Source organism: Mus caroli, chromosome 14 (genome assembly GCF_900094665.2).
Source record: "Mus caroli chromosome 14, CAROLI_EIJ_v1.1, whole genome shotgun sequence".
Taxonomy (NCBI): domain Eukaryota; kingdom Metazoa; phylum Chordata; class Mammalia; order Rodentia; family Muridae; genus Mus; species Mus caroli.
In genome coordinates this window covers 56,315,980-56,334,278 of record NC_034583.1, presented here as the reverse complement: position 1 = coordinate 56,334,278, position 18,299 = coordinate 56,315,980, and the positions used below count along the sequence as shown (strand labels likewise).

Sequence of the window (18,299 nt, the reverse complement as noted above, 5' to 3'; positions counted from 1 at the left end):
GCTCCTTTCTCTGTGATAACTCCAGCTGTGTCAAGTTGACACAAAACTAGCCAGTACAACAGAATATCTAAGATGGAAGAAATAGACTAAGTTTGCTAAGCTTTAAAGTGTTCACATTTAAGGGGATGTGGGAAGGTTTGGGTCTGGAACGTGTTTTGTGGTGTTGGCTGGTTAACTTAACTAATACTGGTCACTAGCGGGTCGAGAGTTCCCATAATGCCTGAGCTGGAGTATGCAGAGGCATGCACCCAAGTGTCTTCTTTCCAAAATGAAAGTATTGGGCTAAGCCAATGGCTTTTTAGCTGTGAAGATCCTTTCATCAAATAATAGTTTTTAAAATGACTAAATTCAGGGGCTGGAGAAATGGTTCAAGAGTTAAGAACATGTACTGTTTTCCCAGAAGGCCTGAGTTTCCTTCCCAGTGCCCACACCAGGCAGCTGACAACCACTCATAACTCAAGCTTTCAGCGCCCAACCCTCTCCTGGCCTCTGCTCTGAGAGTGGCACATAACGTATTCTCTCTCTCTCTCTCTCTCTCTCTCTCTCTCTCTCTCTCTCTCTCACACACACACACACACACACACACAAATATTTTTCACAATTAATACACCCAGCCAGTTATGGTTATACATAACTGCTGGAGGCCAGCCTGGGTGGCATACATAGCACGGCCCTATCCAAAAAGAACTCCATTGTCTGTGCCTTGGCTGTGATGGTGCTCACTCTGATCTATATATGAGAATGTGTATGGATAGGCTTACACACATGAGTGAGTGTTTCTATAAGGAAGAGTGTTTTGTAAGGAAATCTGAGTAAGATAGATTGTAGCTATCAAACCAACTTCCTGGATTTGATACTGTATTGTGTTTACAAAAGAAACACTGCCATTGGGAAAAACTGGGTATAGGTATTTTTCAAGTTGCATTTAAATTACTACAATCTCAAAATGAATATACTTCAGTGACTTTCTTTTTAGAGTGTCTTGATATGTACCCACTACTGGCCTCAAATTCTAGATTCTCCCGAGTCTCCCACATACTGAGATTATAGCTCTGAGTCACCATATCTGATGCTCTACAATGTTTAAGTAGTAAGCTAAGGTGATCTCTAGTTTCCTACAATCCTCTCACTTAGGCTTCATTCATTTGCTCTTTTCCTTCCATTGCTTTAAAGACTGTTATCAGCAGTTGTTATATAGAAGTTTGACTCATGCTTGTTTGGCCCTCTTCATGCCCTCTTAATTTAATAGTCTTAAGAGAGAATTAGACTCTGTTAAAAATACTTAGGTAAAGACAGTAGTCCGCAGCAGCTCGTGCTGATCTGCTGGTTTCAAGTCTCCTGATCAGAAGCAGCAACTCAGAAGTCAGACTGCAGAGCAGCGCCAACTCTGGCCAACACACGTACACACACACACACACACACACACACACACACACACTCAAAGGTGCCCCGTCCATAGTCCCAGGTCCTGTAAACAGTCCACCTCATCTGGCATACACACTATTCTGGTTTGCTTATCTGCTGCCGTGGTGAATGCCATAACCAAATGGCCTGAGAAAGAGAGTGTACCTCTGCTTGACACGTCCATAGCAATTCCTCCATTGAGGTGTCTCCTTCCCAGGTCTGTCACATTGAAAATCAAGATTAACCTACCCAGGGTCTTTGCAAATATGACTAGAGAGACTGTCCTGGGTTATCAGTGGGATTCCAGTCTAGTTAACATGATTTGGGAAAAAAAAAATCACAGAATGTTCTTGGCCTGTATTGTAAAGGGTGAGAAAGATGCCATATGGTAAGGACTTATTCTACTGTCTCTGACTTTAAAGATGGATACCCTGTATGCACTAGGAACAGCTTTCAGTGACAGTCACCAAGAATGAGAAATGAAGTAACCCAACCTAGTCTCCAGAACAGAACTGCTAGCCCCTCACTTAGGCTCCCTAAGACCTTCAACTTCAGAGCTACAGAACTGTACGACTGCTAATGTGTATTGTTGAACCCCTAAGGTGGGGATGATATGTCAGGACAACAATAGAAAATATACCTGACTTCTGCAAACAGTAGAGAAGCGGCCCAAGGAATCCATTAAGAATGGAAGAGTTCATAAAACTGGCCAGTTGCAGAGATGCTAGCAGTTGACAGGATAGAGATTCAGTCAGAACAACTGATCCCCTGTGCCTTTCATCAGGGACTCCACCATTTCTAGATCAGTTTTCTTTCCATTAAGTTCATATCCCGAATCTGCCATCCTTCATACTCCCCTCCTCCTGAGCTGCTTCATCTCCTCGCTGTTCATCTAGTCAAGTGTGCGTCTTCCATCAGCCCTGCATTGCCACGGGCAAATCCAGCCATGTGGGAAGGATGGCGGCCCTTAGGAAAATACTGAGACTTTCAGAAGGGAGCACAGCTCTGATACCTGGTCTCTGTGTGCTCCCTGGAAGTAGTCACAAAAGAGAATTATGTGTGAAGACATTTATTTTAAAAAAACAAACCCCCCAAAGTCAGACACTTAAAAGTGTTTTGAAATATTTGGACACAGGAAGCTCTTGGCTAAGGCCCATAATGAGTCACCGTCATCTGTTCCTCAACCGGAGACTTAATGCTGAGTCCCTTCCATGTCTTTGTAGACTGCTCAAGTCTAACATCAGATGGGTCTCTCGGGCATTCTTCACCCCCAAATACTATTAGATGAACTGCTGTGTAGTAAATACACTAGAAATATCCAAACACTGTACATGAGATGGGCCAACGAATCAGATGTACTTTAGGAATTTTTTGATAGCAGACTTGTTAGAAATTTGTTTGCTAAATATGGGAAATAAATGCATGAGCTAAGTCTGGAGGCAGCTTCTGCTTTCCCATATGTCCCGAAGGAGAAAACTTGTTCTCTGACAACAGATTGGACACGGTTGAGGCGGTTTAAAGGAACTGTTGGTGATACGCGTGCCCGTCAGCCATCGGTTGAGGACAGGCCGAATGAGCCTTTGTCATAATGACAAGGCCAGGTCCCAGGGGGAAGATGAGCATTTCTGAAAATCCCCAAGGCAGCGTGGCTATAGGAAATTACTTCCTTCCAGGAGCCATCACTATAGTGTTAAAGTTAATTAACAAATCCAGAGGTACTCCAGAGAGCATGCTGAATCCTTTCATCTAAAAGCCTCCCTCCTCCTCCTCTACCTCCTCCTCTTCCTCCTCCTCCTCCTCCTGTTCATTGATAGTTGTTTCACAGAAACAAGATGTAATCAAGTAGGAGCCTGCCTTAGCTGACATCATTCTGGGTTTCTTTAGAGTGAAGGATCATATTTATGTTGTTTTTGTTGTCCATAGGTGAGTTATTTTGGGGAAATGTTTCAAGTCTCTATGACCATTCAGTAACATATGCATTCATTCATTCATTCATTCACCTACTCCATGCTCCTGGTACTAAAACTGGTTAGAAAAGGTAAATGATAGTTTCTACCCTTGCAAAGCTGCATTGTAATGAGTGAGCTTAGTACTTACTATGTATACGCCACTTTCCCCAAAGTATGGTGGGAGCACAAATGTGGAAGAAGGTAATTCTGCCACAAGGAATGATTGTACAAAGAACTTTATAGAATACAAGTGATGAGAGATTAAGTCAGCAATTATTTATTGATTATTAGTTGCTGGGACTATGGGGTCTTAGTTGATTCCTGTTGCTATAACAGAGCACTTGAGGCTGGGTAATTTATAAAGAGGCTTACATGGGATTCAGTCCTAGAAGCTGAAAGTCCAAAACTGGGTGGCTGCATGTGCCTGGCACTTGGGCGATGACCCAGTGTTGCTCCATCTGTGGAAAGAAGCAGAAGAGCGAGTGGGCACATGCAAAGAAGTCTCGAAAAACGAAAAAAAAAAAAAGAAATCTCTTTAATATTAATTGTATGTGCATCAGTGTCTTGCTTACATGCATGTTAAGTATACCATGCATGTGCCTGGTGCCCACAGAAGTAGAACGCCTCTGAGGACCTTAAAAGTAGAGTTACAGCTGCTATGTGGGTGCTAGGAATCCAAGCAGAGGCCCATGGAAGAGTAGTCAGTGCTCTTACTCAATGAGCCGCCTCTCCAGGTCCCAACGCAGAAATCGTGTCTAAATGCATGTCCATGTGTGTGCATGTGTGCATGTGTGTGTGTGCACGGGTATGCGTGTGCATGTGTGCTCGTGTGTGTGTGTGTGTGTGTGTGTGTGTGTGTGTGTGTGTGTGGCTAAGGATCAAACCCAGAGATTTTAGCATGCTAAGTATACACTCTACCAACTGATCTACATCTTCAATTCACATGATGTGTTAGGTACTCTGTGTGTGTGTATGTGCGTTCCATGTGCCTTCGACCTTGTTGAAGCCTGCAAGGCCGCTCTTGTTTCTGTCATTCTTTGGAATATATCACCCATCTCACCCTGGGGAGTACTGGAATTGCAGATACGCTACACTGCATCCAGCTTTTCATGTGGGCTCTGTGGGCGTCAAACTCAGCAAAGGCCTGCCCACTGACCCGTCTCTCCAGCACCCACATAATCCTTTTACATCGCACTCAGGCCTTATAGGGAAAGTACAGAACACTAGAGGGGGGAAGCAGCCATAGCAGAGCCAGTTAAATCACAAAGGAACAGCAACTCCACTGCAGGCTTACTTCTCCACAGCAACAGAAGACAGGAATACATCTTCTTCATTTACTGGGCAGAAAAATATACTGTAAATAAGATTTGTAAACAGCTAACGTGTCTCTGGATGAGTGATAAAATCTGGGTCTGAATATTCAAGGACGGCAGCCACCTACCCCAGATCCTCCCTCGCCTCTTCGTTTTATTCAAGTGGAAGAATATAGCTGTACCGATCCCACTGTTAGCATAACAAGAAGACAAACAGGTTGAGGAAAGAGACCAGTATTTTATAGAAGATATATCTGTTGAAGTCTTGCTGCCAAGCTCTGCAAAGCCAGAGGGTGCAAAGGAGTCAAGGATGGTGAACCTTGAAAATCTAGGAGAATGAGATCGCCCACAGCAGATGGAGAAGGCTCCAGGCAGAGCCTGGAGCTGAGGGTTCAAATATGCCACATTTGATGTCTGTCTGACCTCTAAGTGGCAGGTAGGTCCAGTCTGAGTGTTCCAGGAGGGAGGTCAGAGCTACACCAGTGCCGGTCACATGCACGCACAGATGATACTTGATAACCCAGTGACATCTTGTAAAGAGGAAGAAGAACTCATTCCTGGACACTCCATCCATCACTGGGAAGTTGGGAGGATGAGGAGAGTGAGAGAAAGGTCGTCCACGAGTGCAGGAAAGTGAGTCATGAGCTTGTCAAACTGGATCACGACTCTGTGACTCCGTGACTCCCCGCTGCTGGCCTGATGATGGCTTTGTGTCCACCCAACTCTTAACGGAGTTGGCAGGGAAGGAAACATGCACAGGGTGGGACTAAGAGACCCTGAGATGTGGTAAAGGAAAGACAAGAAATAGATGAAGAGAAGTTATTGCTGGGTAGTGGTGGCACACGCCTTTAATCCCAGCACTTGGGAGGCAGAGGCAGGTAGATTTCTCAGTTCGAGGTCAGCCTGGTCTACAGAGTGAGTTCCAGAACAGCCAGGGCTACACAGAGAAACCCTGTTACAAAAAAAAAACAACAACAAAAAATTACTATTACATTTGTTTGTTTGTTTGTTTGTTTGTTTAGTGGGTTGAAAGTGGGTATGCACAGTGTGCATGTGGAGGTCAAAGTACAGCTTGTAGGTCCCTGGGTTCAAACTCAGGTCATCAGGATTGGTGGCAAGCAGCATGACATTTATACATTCATTCATTCATTCATTTGAAACAAGGTTTCTCTATATAGCCCTGGCTGTCCTGAAACTCACTGTGTAGACCAGGCTGGCCTCAAACTCAGAGACTCACCTATCTCTACCTTCTAAGTGCCGAGATTAAAGACATGTGCCAGTACACCCAGCTTGTCATTTTTTTTTTCAATATGGGGAAATAGTGTGTTTGTATTCTGATGAGAATGAGCTAATAGAAGAAAGAATGCTGTCACGGTGTCCTGAGCAGGTCCTAGTACACCAGCACAGGGATTGTTCCTCCTCCATGACAGGGCATGGGGACACTACACAGGACGAGGTGAGGGTGGGAGCTGGGGGGAAGTTTCTGGTAGTTATCAAAGAGAACAGGAACACAGGTCATTGGGAATGGGTCTGCAGAGAGGAGGCTGGCGTCTAAGGAGACAGGAGAAAGTGTGAAGTCATCACCCGAGAGGATGGGAGAAAAGAACCTACCGGGAACAGGCAGTTTGCTTGCCAGACATTAAAGCCCCAGCAGAAACAAGGGTGGGGCTTCTCTGCCTGCTGGAGACAGGCGCCCAGGCTTCTGGGCTGCTTTGGCGTTTAGCCAGTTTGGGAGAGCTGGTGATTAGAGTCATTATTGTCTTTCTGTGGGAGGGTTGTTTGTTCGTTTGTTTGTTTTTAAGGCAAGGTCTCATGCAGGTCAGTCTGGCTTCAAACTTACACCATGTAGCCAAGGGTGGCCTTGAACTCCTGGTCCTCCCGCCTCCACTTTCCACATGCTGGGATTCTTTTAGCCAATTTTAAGATGTGATTTGATAAAATTGTGGGTTTTTTGGTTTTTGTTTTTGTTTTTACAAATTGATTAGCTCATTTACCTTCAAAATACCATTCAAACTTAAATGTACAAATCACTTTTTTGCTAGTGATACCCATTTAGTACCCAATCACCCACCCACACACCCCTCCCACCTCCCACCTCACACACACACACACACACACACACACACACACACACACACCCGGCATCATCATCAGCTCTTCAGTGGCCTCCTGTAGTCCGCAGTTTAGAATCCATGCACCTCTAGACATGTCTGTGACAGTGTCTTCAGGACGTTTCACTGAGGGGGAAAACTCACCATGAAGTGGGCTGTGATCCAAGGCTGGATAAAAAGGAGAGGTTGGGTTGAGCACAAGCATCCATCTCTCTTTGCTTCCTGACTGTGGACACCGTGGGGCCACCGTGAACTGTGACCTGAACTGGTGAGGCAAAATCAACTCACATGTGGTGGTCAGTCTCCATTGTGAACTTGGCCTGAAAAGACAGAACCTGAGTTGAAGAATTTCCTCCATCAGATTGGGTCTTTGGGCATGTCTGTGGGCATGATTGACCATTGATATAAGAGGGCCCAGCCTACTGTGGTTGGTACCACCCCTGAGCAGGTGGGCCTGCAATCTATATGAAAGCTGACTGAGCAGGATCAGGGGAGCAAGCCAATAAGCAGCATTCTTCCAAGGTCTCTGCGTCAGCTCCTATCTCAAGACCACGCCCTGGCTTCCCTGGATGATGGGCTATAAAGAGTATGGTGTTCCCTTAAGTGGCATTTGATCACTGGTTACAACGGGGCAGCAAACTGGAGCACCTTCCTTCCTGACACCCCAAGAGTTCCCATGCTGCTGACTCTGCCCTTGTCTTTTGATGACGCTGGGACTATCTTAGCTTATGTCATGACCCACAGTCTTTAGGCTCTGGTTTCCCTGGGCTGGTAACTGTATCAAGCTGATGTCCTTGGGAGAGTTTGCAACGGTTTTGTAAAGTGTGTGGTGTGGATCGGGGACAGAGGTCAGTAAGGGAACACTCTTGGGTTTTATTTTAATTTGGATTTTTTTCTAGAGATGGTGGGTCCCTTCCGGATCCATATGAGACAGAAAGGTCAAGGCAGAGCAGAGGAGACTGACATTGAAGATAAAGCTGTCAGTGTACACCCTGAAGAGCGGAGGACCAGGTGCTACAGTCTCCAGTGAACAAAGGCGGGTGACCAAGTAGTAAGGAGTGTGGATGCAACAAGATGGGGTTAAATGCGCAAGACCGGTGTGGAAAACAGGGTGCATGCGTGGCCTATGCTCTTGGCGGCTTAGATGTTCGGGAATTTACTTCATTAAAATTCTCAGTATTCAAGAGACCAATACATTAAAGTCCTTCTATAATGTAAGAGGTGCGGGTAAAGTGCCTCTTTCTACTTAAGAAGGGCCCTTTTCTCCCCTTCTCCATTAGCGCATCATCAGGGACTAAGTCACAGATCAGCATCTGCTCTGCGTTTCTTAGTGAGTTCACGGGGCATTTTTGTAAGGCAGACGAATACATTTTATAGCCTGGGAGCTTGAAATGGGGCAATGTCTCGATAAGGTGCTTCGTCTACCTGAGTTTGAGACTAGAGGACTCTCAACTAAGTCCAGACTCTGAGCCTGGAAGTCTGCCCGCTCTCCCATCCCGCTTCGGTTTGGTTTCCTGAGGTTTACCTCCAGTCACTTAGTTCTCAGTCCATAAACCCCAACTCTTGGACTGCTCCCTTCCCTCGCCCTAGCCATCTCCTCAGCAAAAGAAACGACAGCCGCAGCTGCAGCATCCATGTAAATGTCTAAGAGACCCAAGACCAACAAAGTCCTTATGCCGCGGAGTCCAGGTACAGGAGCTATGTCCAACAAGAGGCACAGAACAGAAGAAGGAACAGGCGCAGGAACAGAAGTAAGTTGAGGAGGTAGAGCATAGGAATCATGAGGGATAGAGATGGGCTAAGAAAGGGGAGGGACTTCCGGGTCTTCCCTGGGATTGGCAGTAGTAACCAGGAACTAGGTTGCTACCACTTTTCGCGGCCTTCTCGCTCTAGTCACAGCTGCAGGTAGGTATCTTTAGCGTTGGAACAAGGAGTAGAGAAGCTAGGTCAAGTTCACAGTATATGAAAAACTTCTTGATTGTCAACGTGTCTGCATGTGGAATTGAGTAGATCCTGGCCTGGTGGTTAAGACAGACGCAAGCCGGGCGTGGTGGCGCACGCCTTTAGTCCCAGCACTCGGGAGGCAGAGGCAGGCGGATTTCTGAGTTCGAGGCCAGCCTGGTCTACAAAGTGAGTTCCAGGACAGCCAAGGCTACACAGAGAAACCCTGCCTCNAAAAACCAAAAAAAAAAAAAAAAAANACAGACGCAGGCTGAAGACAGAGAAGCCATGCATTTTCATCGCTGTCCCTCACCCATTGGATATCTGCAAGTTCAATGAAGAGTTAGTGTTCTCAGCAAAGGCAGCCTTGAGGATCCGGGAAAGTAATACAGGCAAACATGATCTTAACCCACATGTCAGATGTGGCCTCGCAGCCGAAGCAGTGTAACTAAGTCAGTTGTGAGCCAGTAAACTAGAGGGTGTGTTCACACTCTTCATAGTGAGAGGCCAAATCTTTTAAGGCCAAACTCCATTTTAGAGAACCTGACCTAAATTTAAACTCAGTTAAACTAACAGGCCAGTAGCTAGCCTTAGTTTCCAAGTTGCTCCCAACAAAGCCAGAGCCTAGCTCCAGTCTCTAGGCTAACCCCCACCAAGACCAACATCTCCAGGTTATCTCCCTCAACAGATCTGCACCTCCAAGTTACAAGCCCACCCCCGCCTAACGACCACCAATGCAGAGAGAAACAGAAATTAAGTTTATGATATGACTTTCAGCATGGTGGCTCTCCAATTAGATACTTAAACACACACACACACACCTTGCTTGTAGCTTTCTATAAAGCCTTGCCCCAGTAGATATTTGGGGCTCCCCCACCACCAAAACAGTCCTTTGTGACAGTGATGTGAGGAGGTAGAGGGGTGAGGGAGTGGGGGAGGGAGGGGGGAGGAAGGCTAGAGCTAGATCAAATAAAAAGGCCCTATTGTGATGTACATCAGATCAGCTCCTGTCTATCCTCCCCCCCCCCCCCCCCCAGGATCACTAACACTTCCCTGGCACTACAATAAAATACTTAGAAGTCATCTAACTTGGGGGACAGGCCAAGTTTGTGAGGGGCAAGACAGGAAATATTTTAAGCTACATAATAAAAGCAATGCTCACTGTTGGGATAATCTATACAGACTGTTATCAACTGGCTAAGAAGGTGTGTCCCTGCCTGTATTCTTAATTGTTAATTGCTGAGTGTGGTTTTTTTTTGGGGGGGGTGGGGTGGGACCAGGCTAGCTGGATTTGTAAATGTTGCTTCCTCACCTGCTCAAAAAGAGAAGGCAGGCTGCCTCCCATAGGGGAGGACCTCGGTGCCAAAAGCTAACAACAAGATATGGACTGGGCCTTGTCCTCTGCTGATTGGGTCAGACTGGTAGAGTAAGGAGCGTGGCTCTTTTGCATAATAAAGTGCTGGTGGCTGGAGCAGACCTACCAAGCAGAAAGACCGGCAGAGGGGGGGTGACAGAAGAAGAGCAGGATAGGGAGGTGACAGAGAGAGAGAGAGAGAGAGAGAGAGAGAGAGAGAGAGAGAGAGAGAGAGAGAGGCAGGCTACATGGAGAGATAGACACAATGGCGGGGAGTTAAGTTGAGTTAGATGGGCTAGCTGAGGGACTGCCTGAACAAACAGGCCAATGACCATATACTATACAGATGTCTGTGTCTTTATTATTATTAAACCACAAGGGGAACTTCCAAAAACCCTGCAGTATCTCACAGCTCAACTCTGCCCTTGTAGCCCACAAGCTACCCATTTCATTTATACTAACACATAACAAATGGCTGGGGCTGGAACCAAACAAAACTTTATTTAAAAAACAAGCAGTAGGGAGCTGGAGAGATGGATCAGCAGTTAAGAGCACTGACTGCTCTTCCAGGGGTCCTGAGTTCAAATCCCAGCAACCACATGGTGGCTAACAACCATCTGTAATGGGATCTGATGCCCTTTTCTGGTGTGTCTGAAGACAGCTACAGTGTACTTATATATAACGAATAAATAAATCTTTAAAAAATAAACAAGCAATGGGCCAGATTTAGTTCTATGACTGAAGAGAGAGAGAGAGAGCAGTCCACCAACAGATGATAGCACCGGGCCTTGTAGGTTAAAAGAAAATAGAACTAGAGAAACACCTGTCTTGAGTCTCAGAGAAACATTCCTTTCACTAAAACAGGGTTTCCCATTTTACCTGCCTAAAATTCTCCTGGAGTGGAGGCGTTAGAGAAAAGCAGGTTTGGAGACTCTTGGTTCAGGTACTCTGAAGTAAGAACTGGGCTTCTAAATGTGGCTTCTAAAAGTCTGCTGCTGCGGGTGGCCAAAGATCACCCTTCGCCAGGTACCATGTGGTCTTAAGTTTTCCAGGCAACAAATGAGCTCTGCTTTGCAGCGGGGCAGATAAGCAGGTGCTGAGGAAACGTACCAGGTTCATTTTCTTGTCTTCTTTGTTCCAGAAACCCTCAGAGGGCATCAGCTTGCCTGTACATGGTGGGCGAGCAGAAAGTATGCAGGCACCTGCAGCCTGCTCGTGGGTGGAGCCTGCTAATGAGCAACTCCTGCTGACTGACTGGAGGGGTGGTGCTCATTCCAGGCCTCTGGCCAGGAGCCTTCTCTTCTAGGCTTGTCAGAGAGCCAGTGCCACAGGCTTCAGGTTCACCTCAATGGAAAACAGCACCCGAGCCACAGCCCAGGCCGCACATCTCTCTGAGAAGGCTCAGGTCAGCTGGAGGGAAGCTTGTCATTTGGCCCAGAACTTTCACACTTGAACTGTTCCTTTCTGCTTAGTCAGTCACCCCTGCCCAGCCCACCTTGATCTCCTGAATGTAGACATTGTCTGTTCTAAGTCATCCAAAGCGAGGCCTCTGTTCTCTGAGGAACCCTGTCCCCCACCTCCAGATTCTTAAGAAACATAACCCCTAAGAAAACAACACCGGTTTAAGAAACCTTAGGAGCCCTGATTCCTGTAAAGGGGCCAGCCTAATCCAGAAACTCCATTCCTTACATGAGCCTGGCTTCAGACCCAACAGCATCCTTTCCTTATAGCTCTTTATCTCACACAAAAACCCTCAGGTGAACCCCGGAGTCATGTTTATTCTGTTAAAGAGCTAAAGTCGGGAGACTTAGGGGGGAAATGTATTGAAGTTGAGAGTGCTGGCCTTGCATATACAAGAAGCCCCACACACAGCTCCACACACAGCATGTGGGAGGTAGAAACAAGAGAATCCCAGCTCATTCTTGGCTGGCAATGAGTTCAAGTCCAGCCTAGGCTTCCTGAGACCTCTCTCATAACCAAACACAGTGGAATTCAACATTGAGATGCTTTCCTGGGCAGCCAGCTCAGGGAAGGGAGGAGACTGGCTGAGGTCCCGCCCAAGTGCTCTGGGTGAGAGCTACCCTCCCACAATGCAGAGATGTTCCTTCCATTTCTGCAGCATACAAGCTCTGTCCTGATGGCGGTCCCTCCTGTTGTCACTCTGTGAATGGGATCTACTGCCTCCTGAACAACTTCTGAGACAACAGTATAATCATTTAAAATGTCCATTTTCAGCTGGGCAGTGGTGGCACACACCTTTAAATCCCAGCACTTGAGAGGCAGAGACAGGTGGATTTCTAAGTTCGAGACCAGCCTGGTCCACAGAGTGAGTTCCAGTACAGCCAGGACTACACAGAGAAACCCTGTCTCGAAAAACAAAACAACAGCAACAACACAACAACAATAATAATAATAAATAAAAACATCCATTTCCATCTATTTGAGTCTTTTCGTTGTACAAATGAAAACCAAGGGCTCTGCTAGCCTAGGCCAGGGGAGTACGCCGGAGAGCAGGCATCTATCTATACACGCAGTTCTAGCTAATAAGTATGTGTGATGAGAGAGGGGACAGGCTAGAGCAATGGAAAGGCACGGAGAGACTTTCCCTGTCTTCTGCCTTTCTTCTGTTTAGCTCAGGATTGCGCTTAGATGAACCTCGAGGGGGGGGTGGGGTGGAGACTGCTGTGCCCCTTCTCTGCTGCTTGCTGTCTGCCTTTGTGGTTCTTTCTGTTGTCTCTCCACCCCAAGCCTCATTGTCTCCTCCCACTTGCTTTGTTGTGCTGTTTGGATTGGTGGCACAGAGCCCACTCGAGTATAGAAACACATCTATTGTGTGGGTGAAGACACACGGCTTCTCAGATCCCTGTGGGGGGTGTGGTGTGGAAAAGGTGGCGGGCCATTGCTCTTGACTTTGCCCACCTTTGGTTGGGTTCTGACGCCCCTGCCTGCTACAGCGCTCTCCTTCTCTCCCTATCTGTTCTTCCACGCCTTCGCTTCTCAAAACTCCCATCTTTGGCTTTCTGTCCCATGCTCTACCCACTTTTCCCTGTGGCCAATTAGTCACAATGTGAAACCGAATATTAATAACCGTTACATGTTGATGCGGATTCAGTAAACAACACTTCTAATTTTCAAGGCGGGTTAGTTGGATTCGTGATATGAGGAAATTTGCACACACACACACACAAATACTCATAGCTAAACGATGAGACTGTTATTGCATTGTGTGCTATCCCTAAAGAATTCTTGTGATCGGGAGCCATACTTCTTGTCTCTGACAAATGTACTTGTTCCCTCTCCTGCTGTAAGTGTAAGCCCAAAGGCTGGTCTAGTTAAGCATCTGGAGCATCAGCGCCCCCTTGTGTCACATCTTTAGATTGCATGCCGGTCGGATGCTGGAGAAAGGCAAGGATGCTACATGGTTGAGAGTCCAGGGAACAGATTCAGCAGGTTGCTGAGCTGTCAGGTGGCTGCCTAGACAACAAGGCAGGACTCACGGGGGTCCTGTGAGCAATACGAAGCTCTTCATGATTCGCCCCAGCAACTGCACAAGCTGACCTTTGGTGCTCTGGAGCACGGATTTCAACCCCTACCTTCTCTGGTGTTTTGTGGTATTAATATTCCAGTGTGCTGAGTTACCTTTCAGTGTCAAGCATCTTGGCATGTACTGGCATAATGCTACTATGTGGTATTTAGAAAATCTGAACACTTACATGTTAAATTGTTCTTAGAGGGCTGGACACCACTTTAAATTTCAAATGGACAAAGGGTGCAGGGAGTCTCGTCTCACGATTCTGAGATGCTTGACAAGAGAGATCGTGGATACTGATAAGGATGTCTTGGAGGAGGGTTGGCGGTGCTGCGACTGGCTGTGACTGTTGGACTCTCCACCATGACAACAGTGGAGAAGATGTCGGGGATGCAGCCCCGTGTAGACCACTTGCCTAGCACAGATGTCAGCAACATGACTGTTGTGATAGAATTGAGGCTTTGTGTCAGGACAGACCACACCAGGGCAATGCAGTTCCATGTGAGAGAGGTTTATTGTGTGTGTGTGGGGGGGGGGTTCACAGGTAAATGTGGGAGTTAAACCAGATGGACGCTAGGAATGTATGGTGATTGCCATGGCAACAGATGTGCGGGTCCCTGTTGCCTATGGGTGACATCACCATCATCGCTGGATTCAGAAGCCACCTGCAACCGTAAAGCCAATTCCTGATACTAACAACCACATTGCCTAGGAAAGGAAGCACAAAGAAGGTTCAAGCAAAGCCATCAGCTTTAAAGTGGATCCAGAAGATGTTCCGAGGGGATTTCCCATTTTCCCACCATACCCACAGAATTAGAAAAGGCCTTCTCAGCACCTTGATGGTTTTAAGTGTTTATGACTCTTAATGTCGAGTGCATTAAGCTTATACTTCACTGTTGAAGTTAATACATGCAGAAGTTTCCGACGTTAATATCATCTTCTAAGTAGTATCTCAGATGCTCACGTGATCCTCATGAGGCTGTGATTATTAGCTCTGGGATGGTCCATCTTGATAGGACTGAGAGGAACCTAGCAAATTAGCAAGCATACTTTGGAGGGTCTGTGAGGGTGCTTCCCGGGAAGATTAACTCAGGAGGCATTTGCTCTGAATGTGGGTCACACCATCAATAGGCTGAGGACCTACATGGAATAAAGGGTAACAGGGAGGAACTTGCTCTCTCTCTCTCTCTCTCTCTCCCCCTCCCTGTCTCCCCTTCCTCTCCCCCCTCTCCCTCTCCCATCTCTCTCCTTCCTTAAGTACCCAATTTTTGCCAGGCACACGTTCCCTGCTGTGAAGCTCTGACCTCACAGCCGGCCCAAATACAACTGTCAAGTACAAGCAGGCCAGCATAAATGCTTCCTATTGGTCCGTTGTTCTCCCGTGCGTGGGTCGCAGCAACAAAAAGTCTGACGAAGAAGGCCTCCATTTCACAGATGGGAAAATAGAGGAGAGTCGGTATGTTTTCCAAGGTTATATACTCTCACTTAGTTACTTTCTCATTAGTGTAACAAAGTACCCGCAAAGGCACAGGAAGGAAGGAAGGAAGGAAGGAAGGAAGGAAGGAAGGAAGGAAGGAAGGTTTATTTTAGCTTTCTGCTTGAGGGTATAGTTCGTCATGGCAGGAGAGTCAAGGCATTGGGAGTGTGAAGTGGCTGCTCACACCACATCCACAGTCAGGAAGCAGAGAGAGAGGAATATGGGTGCTCAGCCCACTTTTCACTTTATATCCAGTCTAAGACCCCAACGCACAGGATGGCAGAGCCCACCTACGGGGTGCAGGTTTCTGCTTGATGAAGCCTTGCAAGCAATGACGTCATGGGAACACCTAGGAATATCATGTTCGCGGTGAAGACTAACCGTCACACAGCCAGCATTATTTACTCTGTGCAATCTGGGTTCGGAATGCATTCTCTGAAACACTGTGTGGCCCTGAACCTTCCCTAACTAAACTACCAACACTGCAGCATTACAAACAATAAAGTCTAAGACCTGTTTGTCAGCAACCCAAGGGACCTCTCAGGGAAGGAGGGGGATGCTGTTTTCTGCATTATTTATACTTTTTCTTAAACATTCCTTTCCTACCTTCCTTTTAAAAAATATTTGGCAGTTATAGGAATTTTCTTAAGTCAAATGAAACATACTTATGATCCAAATACAAAAGCAAAATCCCTTCTCGGTTTCCCCAAACTTGCTGCTCGTGCTTTGTTCGCAGCAGCCCACCGCTCCCACCCAGTGCACTGTGGCCGTCCTCAGACCTATTTGGATTTGCGTTTTCTGTGTCCGCCTTACTTTCCTGTGTAGCTTCTTTAAAAAGTCAGCCAAATTTACCCAAAGAGAAGCCATGTGTGTGTGTGTGTGTGTGTGAGAGAGAGAGAGAGAGAGACAGAGACAGAGACAGAGACAGACAGAGACAGAGAGACAGAGAGACAGAGAGACAGAGAGAGAGAGACTGAAGCCAGAGCCTTGTTCAAGCTGGACCACCGAGCTACACTCCCAGTCCACCTTATAAAAAACTAAACCAATGTTGCTTGTACTGTTTCCAGATCTGCCTCCAATGCTGAGCTTAGGTGTTGGCAGCTCTTCAAAAAGTTCAAATCCTTCCCTGAATTCACTCAGCAACCTCTCCTTAGTCCAATCACAGGAGGTTATTAGAAGGGGAAAAGCCTCTCACTTCTATCACCCTGGGGAGCTTTCACATATTGCTTCCTCTTCTCCACTGCTGCCAAGAACAAGGCTTTGTGGCATCAAAAGCCCCTGTGTCAATACAACTATAAAATGCAGACAGCTTGGGGATACACTCAGAGCGGCTTGAACTTAACGTTACACAACCTTTTCTCTCTAACATTTCCAGGGTGAATTGCTGACCCTGGAAGAGTGCAGCCTTGCAGCCTCGCAGCCTCGCATGCTCTTCTGGGTTGGACAAAAGAGTTGCTGTCTTGGAGCAAAACAACTGCAATCACCCGTGAAAACCCTCAGGAAAAGGAGCCCATTAAGACTGTCTCATGAAGCAGTGTGGTGGCTTGAATGAGAATGGACCCCATAAGCTTATATATTTGAGGATTAGGCGGTCTTAGAGGTGTTTTTCCGGGGGTGGGCTTTGGGATTTCAAAAGCTCACACCATTCTCTCTCTCTCTCTCTCTCTCTCTCTCTCTCTCTCTCTCTCTCTCTCTCTCTNCTCTCTCTCTCTCTCTCTCTCTCTCTCTCTCTCTCTCTCTCTCTCTCTCTTTCTCTCTCCCTCTTGCTTGTTGATCAGATATAAGCTGTCAGCTACTGCTCCAGCACCATGCCTGCCTGCCTGCCTACCACGCTGGTTGCCATGGTGGCCACCAACTCACCTCTGAAACCGTAAGCAAGTCCCCAGGTAACTGCTTCTTTTTATACGTTGCTTTGGTTACGGTGTCTCTTCACAGCCATAGAACAGTAACTAAGACAAGTGAGGAAAGGGGGCAGAGAAGGCTCGTGAGACTCTTACAAGGCATCCATGTTTTCTGGACAACTGTGTCTCTTGTCCAGCATCACTTCTCTTGCATCTCCACCTTCTCAGAAGTTTGCAGTTCTCTCTTGCAGACAGGAACCTGGCACCTGCCGGGTGGGTGAGCCGGGCTCCAGGGACTGTCCTCTAGGGAATCTTGTGATGTCTCTTTTCTTCTTCTGGGTTTATAATTTATTGTTCAAAGAGAATATTGCATGATGAATGGACATTAGCTTCTCTAGGCATGGGACTTGACAGGCAAGGTCTGGTATTGTAGAATCCATTTGTGTTCCTTTCATGGCTAGAGTGCTTTTAAACCTGAACTTGAAGTGTAAGACCATCAAAGCGATGGTCTTCATATGTGGCTAGTATATAATTCATTCTATCTAGAACAGTATGGATAGAGATGTCTTTTCATACTAGGGAATGAGAATTGGGCATCAGTTTCTGGATCTGCTGTGACTCCTATCTCTGTCCAAGTCCCAAATTCTGCAGCCAAGATTTTCAAACCCAGTACTAGCTAAGCCCCGCCAGAAGATGCCACTTCCCCCATCCATGTTTCTTTCTTTCCTTCTTTTTCCTTTCTTTCTTTTTCTGTCTGTCTATCTGTCTTTCTGTCTTTCTTTGAGACAGGTTCCTCAGTATAGCTCTAGCTATCTAGAACAAGCTCTGTACACCAGACTGGCCTTGAACTCAGAGACCCACCTGCCTCTGCCTCCCAAGTGCTGGGACGAAAGGTGTGCGCCACCACCACCTAGCTCCATCTGTGCTTCTTAAGATAAAAACAACGGTGACATTTGGGGTGTATCCAAATGTTCCTGCATCAGAACAACTGCAAGTACTGTTACCAACCTACAAGATGCAGGGTTACAGAGACACCAGCTGAGAGAAGCCAAATGACCCTGCCCACACTGGGGATGAATGCCTTAGTTGCAGCCTGAGCTGTCTGGCAGAAGTTAAGTCCCCAACCCATCCTTGTGAGGGCTGTGAGGTGGATGCAGTGGGTGGCAATGGAAAGGAAGGAACTAACATCTATTGTACTCTTAATACATGTGTGGCCTTGCATCAAGGCAAGCCTGTGTGCTGGATAGGATGGGCCTCAGTTTGCAGCACCAGAAATGGAAAATTGAGTGAGTCTTATAAATTGCCCAGTGAGTTTTAAAATGTGGGTTTTGTAAGTGGCCCAGCTATAGCTTGGAGCAAAGCTAAATCAAAAGGCTGACC

The 18,299-nt window shown here is 46.8% G+C and overlaps 1 long non-coding RNA gene across 1 annotated transcript; it reads right to left on the bottom strand.

The window, feature by feature from the left end:
- Positions 1–4,843: 4,843 nt before the first annotated feature.
- LOC110308933 lies at positions 4,844–11,251 on the bottom strand. The gene is made up of 3 exons (XR_003834833.1): positions 11,183–11,251; positions 6,922–7,097; positions 4,844–5,442 (listed from the first exon to the last, which is right to left on the bottom strand). It is a non-coding gene; the product is annotated as an uncharacterized LOC110308933 (long non-coding RNA).
- Positions 11,252–18,299: the final 7,048 nt, after the last annotated feature.